We start from the raw sequence: 10,440 nt of genomic DNA, 5'->3' as shown, positions 1-10,440 counted from the left end.
TTTTTTTTTTTTTTTTTTTTACTTTTTCGCTATAATTTATTCTTTTTCTTTCAAGTCTACTTTTTATTCTGCCTCACGTTAGAAGACCATCATCTCTCCACAGTAAAATCTTGAAACTACTCACCAATTTCCAGTTGTTTCAATACACCATGTCACTGAATTGTTCGTCTCTGTCTAGTGGCAGAATACTGCATCTCACCCATGTCACAGAGTCAATAACAGGAGAAGAAAAAGAAAGCTATATTATCGGTTAAGTTTTTACGTTTTGTTGCAACTTGGCACGAAAGATCCCTAGATTTAATCTCGTCATTCTATCCTACTTGGTATTGTCGTCATTATTTCTCGTAGTAGAGAAATGCTGCTCTCAAAGCAAAAACCACTGCGTGTTCGCTATTTTCATGGCGTGAAAAGACTCCCTTCAAATGCTGTGTCTCTTATTGCCACCTTCAGACAATGGCTTCTGTCACATTTTCGTTCGCGTTTGCTGGGAGGTATTTAAGTGTCACGTCTTTGCACTTGACTCCTTTTGACATTGACTTAACTTTAACATTGACATTTAGCGTATTTAACTTTAAACCACTTACGGTTTTCTGGTTAACTTAGCACATCTAACTTCTATTGACATTATCTTTCATATTGAATCAACTTAACACGGAGATAGCTTTGTCTTGGAACCGTTGAAGAAGGAGAGGTAAGAGGAAGAGAGAGAAACCAAATACGAGAGGGAAAAGTAGAAGGATAAGTTGAAAAAACAAACTGACTGTAAAGTGAGCCACTTTTTCGTTTTATTAGCCCTATCAAACCTACAGAAATATAGAAATATTTCAGAAGTATTCTTTTTCTTGATTTCTTCTTCCTTGGATGTATTAATACTTTTTGTAACTCACTACGACTACTCATTTAAAAGCGAAATGGGCAACTGAGTAACGATACTGCAGTAGCTACTCATATATATATATGTATATATATATATATTAATAATAAAAGGGTACTTTACTCATTATTTCTTTCGTTCTACTAGGTTTCGAAAGTCGGTATGCCTTAGATATTAGCAATTGATGTGATTGGTTCGCGAAATGATCGAAAGATTATGAGAGAAGACTTTAGCGTGACACCTAAATACACCAATAGGTGTAAACAATTAGAGATTCTCAGAATAGCTTATTCTCATTCAGCATGATATAATACTGGGACCAAACTATATTTTGTAATGGCCGACATTTGATGTTTTTACACATGTATACTCTACAGATATAATACATAAAATCTTACATATAAAAATATCTCCGCGTATCTCCTCTATTCCTATCGCTGGCAATGCTTAGGAAGGCATAAATTAATCAAATCCTGACACAAAAGACTATCTAAAAGACGTTAATCACTCAATGGCTCTCAAATGCTTTAGATTTGAATTTTTTTTCAAAGAGGATCTATAACCCACAGAACACTTTAAAGACCCACCTGTTGAGGATCCCTACTATAATAACTATCGAGCAATACTATTAATTGCATTTATCGATTGTGAGAATGCAGAGTACCACTTTGGAAAAACAAGAGATTATAATTCAAGAAGCAATGAATGTTGTAATTAATAATAGATATTACTTGTTAAAATAGAGCCTTACCATATGTATGAATTTGTAAGTAGGACATGTTTAAGTGTTTGTAATTTTGTTACATCAGTGGTGTTAAAAAATTTCAGTTCCAGCTGTAATCCTATGGCACAGGTTATTGTAGGAGGTGACACCCCAAATTATCTCACAAATGCGTTGTAGATTTGTAATAACTCATGTAAATATTTGTTGGTTACCCAGTGTTGTTGCTGTATCCTCTGTGGAAGAATTGAGTACACACTTTCTCATTCTATCCATTTGCAGATTAAATATTACTACGTTTGTATATTTGTGTTTGTTTGTCGGTGAATGTGTAGGTGTTTCTGACTGTGAATGTGTGCGTATATGAGTGTATATGTTTATATATATGCATGTAGAAGCTTTTACAAGACCTGATTTCGAATCATGTTGCGATTTATTTTACTTTTAATCACAGTCAATTGACAATTAAAACTGAAAAACTGCTGCAGTAGCAGCAACAGCAGCATGAATTGATTACAATAGTACTGGAACACTCGCGCTATCGTTCGAATGCTTTCTGCTGTCGGTACATTATCTTTCTCGAGTTAGATCTCAGTTCTTGTTTTATTTGCTAATATTTATGATCTTATATTAATAATACTCATTGTTGATTAGTCACGCTACATCATATAAAATTAACCTCCCCCTCTCACTTTCTACCACTCTTACTACACACCCTTCTTTACAATTAAAACTAATAACTCACCTTTTCTAACTTCAGTTCATACTATTAAAACTTTTACATCCCTTCATCATCCCTTACATCCCTTCATCATCCATTTCTACTACTGCGATTGCTACCTCCTATCTCAGCTATTCTCACTATTTACTATAGCACAATACTAATGTATAGAGGTGTTTATTTTCATCACTACGGCGTTATCCACCATATCACGGCTCCTTTTAAAAGACTAACAGTCTTATAGTTTTCAAAATAACTGTCCCCGGACGACGTTACACTTTTCCAATGACTCCTCTGAGTGTGTGGTTTGAAGGAGATTTTGTTATTATTTCTTGCAGGCCAAACAACCAAATAGGTGGCTTGACATGTAAGTATTAGAGAGCGGTATAATCTCTTTCCCACATTAGCTAGAAGTTGCATGTTGACACTGACAATTATTTCTTTAGCTTTAAGTGTCGAGTTTACGTTTTACTGAAAACTGCTTCAAGAAAACAACGGGAAACCATTCAAATGTATTTTGTCTTCAGTCAGTAAACAGTGAAACGTCAACGACTCAATAGATTTACGGAAGCACCCCACCAGCATAACTATTTGCAAATAGTTTATAAATATTTTAAGCTATTTGTAACCCAATCGTTGGTGTGACAAAGACGTGTGCAAACAATTGTTGTTTTTGTTTGAAACAAACCTGTGACGAAAGTATTCCGGTTATGACCGCTCCATCTTATTTTTCAAGGTATAATGTATCTAGGATCACATTATCCAATGTAACCTTCTCTAAAAGATGCGTGGAATCGTTTGAGAGAGACATGGCTGCTATTTCAAGCCCGCTCAGAGATCATGTTGAGGCTCTTTTGTTGGTGTGTGAAGCTATAACACCGTTATGATATCGATTTAATGTTTACTTGTTATTGTTTCGCTCCAGGTCAGCTTTGATCAAGCAAACTTACGATCAAATTCATTCCATCTTGTACATCCTGCTTTTTTTTAAAGATGAATTAAATTGTCCAACATGTCTTCCTTTCTTTTAAAGACAGTACGATGAGATACGAGGGAAATCTGGCTACCATTTTGAGTGACCACATTGAGAAAGCTCCCTGCTGGTTTAATTAATAATATTAGTGACAGCCTGGTAGTATCCCACATAAAGTCTCATTTTCAAATATATCAATAAATATTCTTCTTCCTGTCACCCATATTGATCATGTACAATAATTTTCTTCCCCTTTTGCTTCTAAATCCTGCACTTTTATCGTATTTAGAAACTATTGTACGAATGTACGAAAGCAAACATTCACCCTCATTTTTTGTTGCAGGGAATTCGTACGGATGCTTCTTTAACTTTTCTGCCTGTGCCCCGTCCTAGTAAGTCAATCTCTCTCTCCTGCTTTCCCCGACTCTCTCATCTCTCTCGCTCTCTTATATACTCACACTGAAGAATACTCACACTCTGAATATTCCTTTGAACGATACACCCCATGCACATAAAAATAACAATAAATAAAAACACAAAGGAAAGGAGCAGAGATGAAAAAAAAAAAAAGAGAAGCGGAAGAGTTTGTGAGGTGGCGGCTGGGAGCTAAAGTGGAGAGGGAATCAAATTTGAATAAACAGTGTGTTAATGCATGAAATATTCCGTACGAATTCATTATAAAGAAGGTTTTTGTCGTCCGCTGTTTATAATTTGTGGATAAAGGGTAAAAGACATTGACTACTGGGGAAAAAAAAAAAAGAAAATCCTGTAAATATTGAATGCAATTCCGGGGTAATATGCTGTCATCACCAAACGGACATGTGTGGCCATGGAAAATCAGTGCAAACACACCCACATCGAATGCTATAACAATTTAACGAGGGCTACATTTACTAGCGGTATAAATGTCTATGAGACAAGCTGACACAGACATTTATTTATAATAACAGCACAGCTCGTCGGGGAACGGAAGTACTAATGGTGGTGGTGATAGCGGCGGCGGCGGTGGTGGTTATGATTGTTATGGTGCTTACAAATGTGCTCGTGATGATGATGATGATGGTGGTGGTGGTGGTATCAATCGTAGTAGCTATGACTATGATGATGATGCTGGTGGTTATATTTGTGATCGTGACGGCGTTGCTGTTGGTAGTTGTGGTAATGACGGTGGTTGTAACAGTGATGGTGGTGGTAGTGACGGTGGTGGTAGTGATGTTGGTGATAGTGATGGTGGAAGTTGAGATTGTGATGGTGGTAACTGAGGAACTCTGCTGTGACGGCCACAGCAGTTTGGCATGTGACGTTGTGGGTAATGTGGGGGTTCCTGTAACGACGGCTGTGCGTTTTCAAAATTTCTGTAATATTGTCTTTCTTTTTGCTTTTTTTTTCTTATTTCCTTTGTCTTTTTCTATCTTTTCTTCTTTTTATATTCTTCTTTCTTTGCTCTTTTTTCTATGTGGAGTGACCGTCAGTTGCGAACTTTCAAGATAAAACACAAAACCATCTTCTAAAGCACCACCACCACCACCACCACCGCCATCACCACTGGCATCACAACCATCCTTCAGTATCACTACAATTATTGCTGCTGCTGCTGCTGCTCTTTCTTCTACTACTACTACTACTACTACTACTACTACTACTACTACTACTACTACTACTACTACTACACGACCATTAACAGTTACAATCCCGTAGACCGAAAATAGTTAGGTTGGCGGTGATAGTGATATTTAAGACTAAGTGCTTGAAACTCTAAGTTCTTCCTAAATGCATTCATAGCGTAAGTATTAATATTTCTTGAAATTGCCTGGCCTTCGTCTCTGTAAAAATTCGAGCAGTAGAAGAGACGGGCAACTCTTGAAGATGTCCAGGATTAATAATCGCACGAGATCTCAACTCAGTCGCAATATCCCATGAGGATACCGAATAACGAGTACCTTCTTTTCTGACCCAATAGGAGTCAACATGCAGTAAGAGTCATTTCCTAGCATTCATGATTGATCTGATATTGTGGCTTATAGATGACTCTCGGTAAATCTGATGATATCACATGGAATTACTCGAGATCTACTAACAACCAATGACTTCAAAGAAAAGTTCATTCAACATATGTACAATACATACAATACATTCAGTACAATACATACGTACATGCATACGTACATACATACATACATACATACATACGTACGTACGTACGTACGTACATACATACATACATACATACATACATACGTACGTACGTACATACATACATACACACACACACGAGTGTACCTTCTCTCACTTTGCAGCTCAGTAGCATTTATCGTTGTTGATGTTGCTGATAAATGATGATGATTAAAGACAATATTATGTATGTATGTATGTCATTGTTCAATTTTATTTCAAGATTTCTTGTCAATAGAGAAAGAGCCGCTGTCTAACCTGGATCCAAGGCACCTTCATTGGAATTTCAACATCAACAACAGGGTATTTTTGTTTGTATGCATGTATGTATGTATGAGTATATATATATATATATGTGTGTGTGTGTGTGTGTGTGTGTGTGTGTGTGTGTGTGTGTGTGTACGTACGTACATATGTATGTGTATACATGTATATATATATATATGCGCGTGTGTGTGGAGATAGAGGGGGAGGGAGAAGGGTGAGAGAGGGGTAGAGAGAAGGGAGAGAGAGGGAGAGAGAGATATAAAATGGATATATCGGATTTTGATGAATTTGATTTTAAATCTTCGATCTTTTTTTCCAATTCTTTGTTCCATTAGGATGACTCCATCATTAACATATCCTCAGCGCATATCACAGCCGCCTGAATTATATTCACAATACAAATGGCAGGTCATCATCTTTGCCATCAACAGTAACACTGTCAGTAAGTATTTTTCTTTGCGGAGCTCAAAGTCTCTTTTACACAAAGAAGAATAGAGTCAACTGAACCAATCAAAATATATTACAAGAATTTATTTTATCAATTCTAAGAGGATACAAGTCGAATTCAATAACAGCGTGTGTCTGTGTGGTAAGAAGCCTGTTTCCCGACCACATGGCTCCAGGTTCAGTCCCATTGTGTTACACCTTCGGCAAGTATCTTCTACTATAGCCTTGGGCTGACCAAAGTGGATTTGGTAGACGGAAACTGCAACAAGACCGTCATGTGTGTGTGTGTATGTGTGTGTTTTCCCCCACCACCGCTTGACAACCAGTATTGGTGTATTTACTTCCCCGTAAACCAACGGTTCGGCCAAAGAGACCGATAGAATAAGTACCAAGCTTTACAAAAATATAATAAGTACTGGGTAGATTCATTCGACTAAAATTCTTGAAGATGGGGCCCCTGCATGGCCGCAGTCTAAAGCAAGAAAAATTTTTTTAAATGAGGTAACGAAGTCTAGGTATCGCAAAATATTTAAACCCATTGCTAAATAATTTTAGGGAGATGTACTTGCGTAGCAAGTGACATGATCTGAGATCGCGTACTAAATCAAAAAACAATTGCAGCGTGGAAGATGTTTGCAAGCCATTTAAGAACACACAAATACCGTTAGTTTCACTTCAACATTTAAATTTAATTTGTATCAAAATATTTTCGTCACTTTGAAACTGCAACTTGTTCACGGACAAAACTTCAGATGCTGCAATTGTTTAAATAATTTTAGTTCAGTGATTTACTGTTCAGAGTTCAATTGTTACTTAAGTAGTATTTGATTTCCATTCCTTTGAAATCAGGTACTGAGTTTAAATTAAAACTCATGCTTACGGAAAGAAAGAAATTAAAGTAGTCTTTTCTAAGCTGTAAGAAATCGTATTGTCAAAAAACTATTTGAAAATGTCTGCACAAACTAATGTTAAACTTAATTCCGTTCTATTGATCGGAAGTGTAGTTGTGTTGTTGAGAAGCTTACTTCTCAACCATATGGTCTTGGGTTCAGTTCCATTGCACGGTATCTTGGGTAAGTTTTTTCTACTATAGCTATAACCGTCCCGGGCCTATCAAAGCCTCGTGAGTAGATCTGGTAGACGGAAACTGAAAGAAACCCGTCGTGTACACACACACACACACACACACACACATGTATGTGAGTGTGCGTGTTTCTCTGTGCCTTTGTGTTTTTCCCCGCCTCACATTGATTTGTTTACGTCCTCGTGACCAAGCAGTTCGCTAGAATACGTACCGGGCCTACAAGATAAGTAATGGTGTCGATTTAGTCGACTTAACCTTCAAGGCAGTGTTCCAGCATAGCTGTAGTCCAATGACTGAAGCAAGTGAAAGATAAAAGATAAATTTTGAGCATAAAAGACAAAAGTCAGCTCTGATCCAGCAAATTTATCGTATATTTCAGTGATGGTCAAAATAGGAAAATGTGATAGCTATGTTCTTTCCAAATAATATTAGTTACATTAGTGGTGTAAATGAAACGGCTTCAATCGAGAATTAAGTCCCGAGAATTTTATCTGTTTAAGAAGCTGACCGTTTCTAAGAAAATTATTTTCAGAAACTAATGCCAAATTAGATTTTTCAGGAAAAATTAGATATTTCAGGAATATTTCGTTGTTAAAAGTTCTACAAATATCTTCCAGAAGTGTTTGCAGAAATGCCTCCTGAAAATTCTACAGAATATGGGCTATCAAGGGAGTTTCTATGTGTCAGCCTGCTAGGAATAACAGTCACATTTTTCGTCTTAAAAGAAGGAAGGAGACATAAGATAATGAAATTCAAGATACCATGCAAATAAGACAAGATTGTCACGACTAGAATGCATTTGAGTGGGTCTGTTCACTCAAGGCTGACCTGGGGCTAAACGACAACTACGAGAAAATACGATGAGATGATATTTCTAGTAGATATTTTAGAAATGTTTCAAGAAAATATTTCCATTGTTAGACAACTTAACAAGAGTATTGATAAAAAGTATGCTTAGAATAAACTTCTTGAAGCATTCCTAGGACCAATTTTCTAAACTAAGAAAAGAATAAAAAAAAATTCCTGCGCAGAAATTAAGATGTATCCCTAAAATATCATCGGCAAATATGTTTTAAGAAACATTCTTTTTACTGATTATTCTAGAAATGCAGGTTCATGATTTTAACTAACATAAATGTTTACAGAAGGAACAGTCATGTGTGTCTTTTGTGTCTGCATTTACCCAGTTTTAAAATATAAACATCGTAGTCTTCGTTCAGTTCTAGATTAGTGAAAGAAAAAAAAATGTTTTCAGGAAATTATTTTCTTGAAAATATTTTTAGAATATTGATTTCTTTTTGTCTAGACACAAAGGCACTGTATAGTATAGGAAGAGAAAATTAGCAGTATAATGTTCCTGCCCTCCCTCCAGAGCATTCTTGGCGAAAGTGAAATGGAATGGTTTCAACCAACATTGGAATTGTATTGCGGTCTAGGTTTACTGATTGCTTACCAAATCTGAATTATATTTCAGCGGAGAATCTCTTTAGCAGCCTTGAACTTTCTGGAAGTTTTTAATAGTCCCGCCACAATTATTACATATCTGACAGAGCTATGTTTAAACTCCAATATCAAAATTAGCTTATGAGGTGAAGTGTAGGAGTTTGAGAGAGGAAATTGGCACAAAGGAATGTCTTATACAGACATTGAATGAATATATTAAACAAGTTCAGTCCCACTGTACGGCACCTTGAGCGAATTTCATCTACTATAGACATAAGTGAATTTGGTAGACGGAAATTGTGTAGAAACCCATCGTATACGCGTGCGCGCGCGTTTGTGCTAACAACTGGAGTTGGTTTGTTTATGCTCCGGTAACTTAGCGGTTCAGCAAAAGAAACCGACATAATGAGTACTTGACTTAAAAAATTAATATTGCGGTTCATGTTTTCAATTAAACCCTCAAAGGCGATGCACTAGCAAGGCCAATGAATGAATCAAGTAGAAAATAAAAGATAAGAGAAATAAAACAAAATTATTTTATTAAAACGTTTTCATAATTCAAAGAAATGACATTCAGTCCTCTTGTAGAATTGATAAGTTTTCTTCGACATAAAATGAGATCTTTGTGAAATGCCATCGAAGCCTACTTTTATACAATTTTAATGCTTTTTAGTGTAAGGTCAAAGCTAAATGGTACTTCTTGGTAATTACTATATAGTCAAAACTAAATTCATTCTCTACTTAATATTTATAAGCAAATGGAAACGGTGAGCAGGCAGAATCTTTAGCAGGTCGGGTAGAATACTTAACGGCATTTCGTACGTCTCTGAGTTCGAATTCCGCAAACAAGCGACACTAACCGTAATTCACAACTCTAACTCTTGGCGACAAATTTCGAATGCCATTTCTGTACATCATCAGCTTCTTTACTGTGGTTTCGCTTATCGGCAAAACATATTTATGGTTCTCTATGTATTGTAGTAATGTTGATGAAAACGTCATGTGATGTTAGACAAGCGTGTTAATCTGACAACCAAACACACGAGTTGTATCCGAAGATATCTCTCTCTCTCACACACACACACATGTATGTATGCACACATGTAAGAATGTATGTGTATACATACACACACACACACTCACGCACATATGCATATATACAGAATAGTCTTTACAGAGAAACGAAACAAAGGCACAAGTAAAACAAAAAAAACAAAACAAAAAACAAAAAAAAAAGCAAAAAAACGAAACACAAACGGTTGCTAACAACGCAGTTTCCCCGTCAGCTGTCGGATGGATTTCACCGCAATTTCGACACAACACACACATATATATGTACATACACGCAAGAACATATACGCACACGCATACACACAGGTACACACAAGCACACATGCATACACATACGCACACATACATATTACTCCTGCCCTCATCCACATGTCAGCACGTGTTGTAGTCATAAAAATCCGCTCCACCACAAAATCCGCTTCCATCCACTGTCATGGCCATCGTCACCACTAAGAAACACAACAAGCAACCACCCCTATCTACCTACGTTTATCTGACCCACAGTTATTCAATTGCTTTCGAGTAACATTCTATACTAGAAATGACAGCCAAAAATCTCTTTCAAATCACCAAACACGAAGAGAGAAATAATGTAGTTGTTGGGGGGAAAAAAATAACCACCGCAAAATCAACAAGAAGAAGAACAACAACAACAACAAAAAAAAAG

The sequence above is a fragment of the Octopus bimaculoides genome, chromosome 2, assembly GCF_001194135.2.
Source record: "Octopus bimaculoides isolate UCB-OBI-ISO-001 chromosome 2, ASM119413v2, whole genome shotgun sequence".
In the NCBI taxonomy this organism is placed as follows: Eukaryota; Metazoa; Mollusca; class Cephalopoda; order Octopoda; family Octopodidae; genus Octopus; species Octopus bimaculoides.
Note: the sequence above shows the minus strand (reverse complement) of the source record.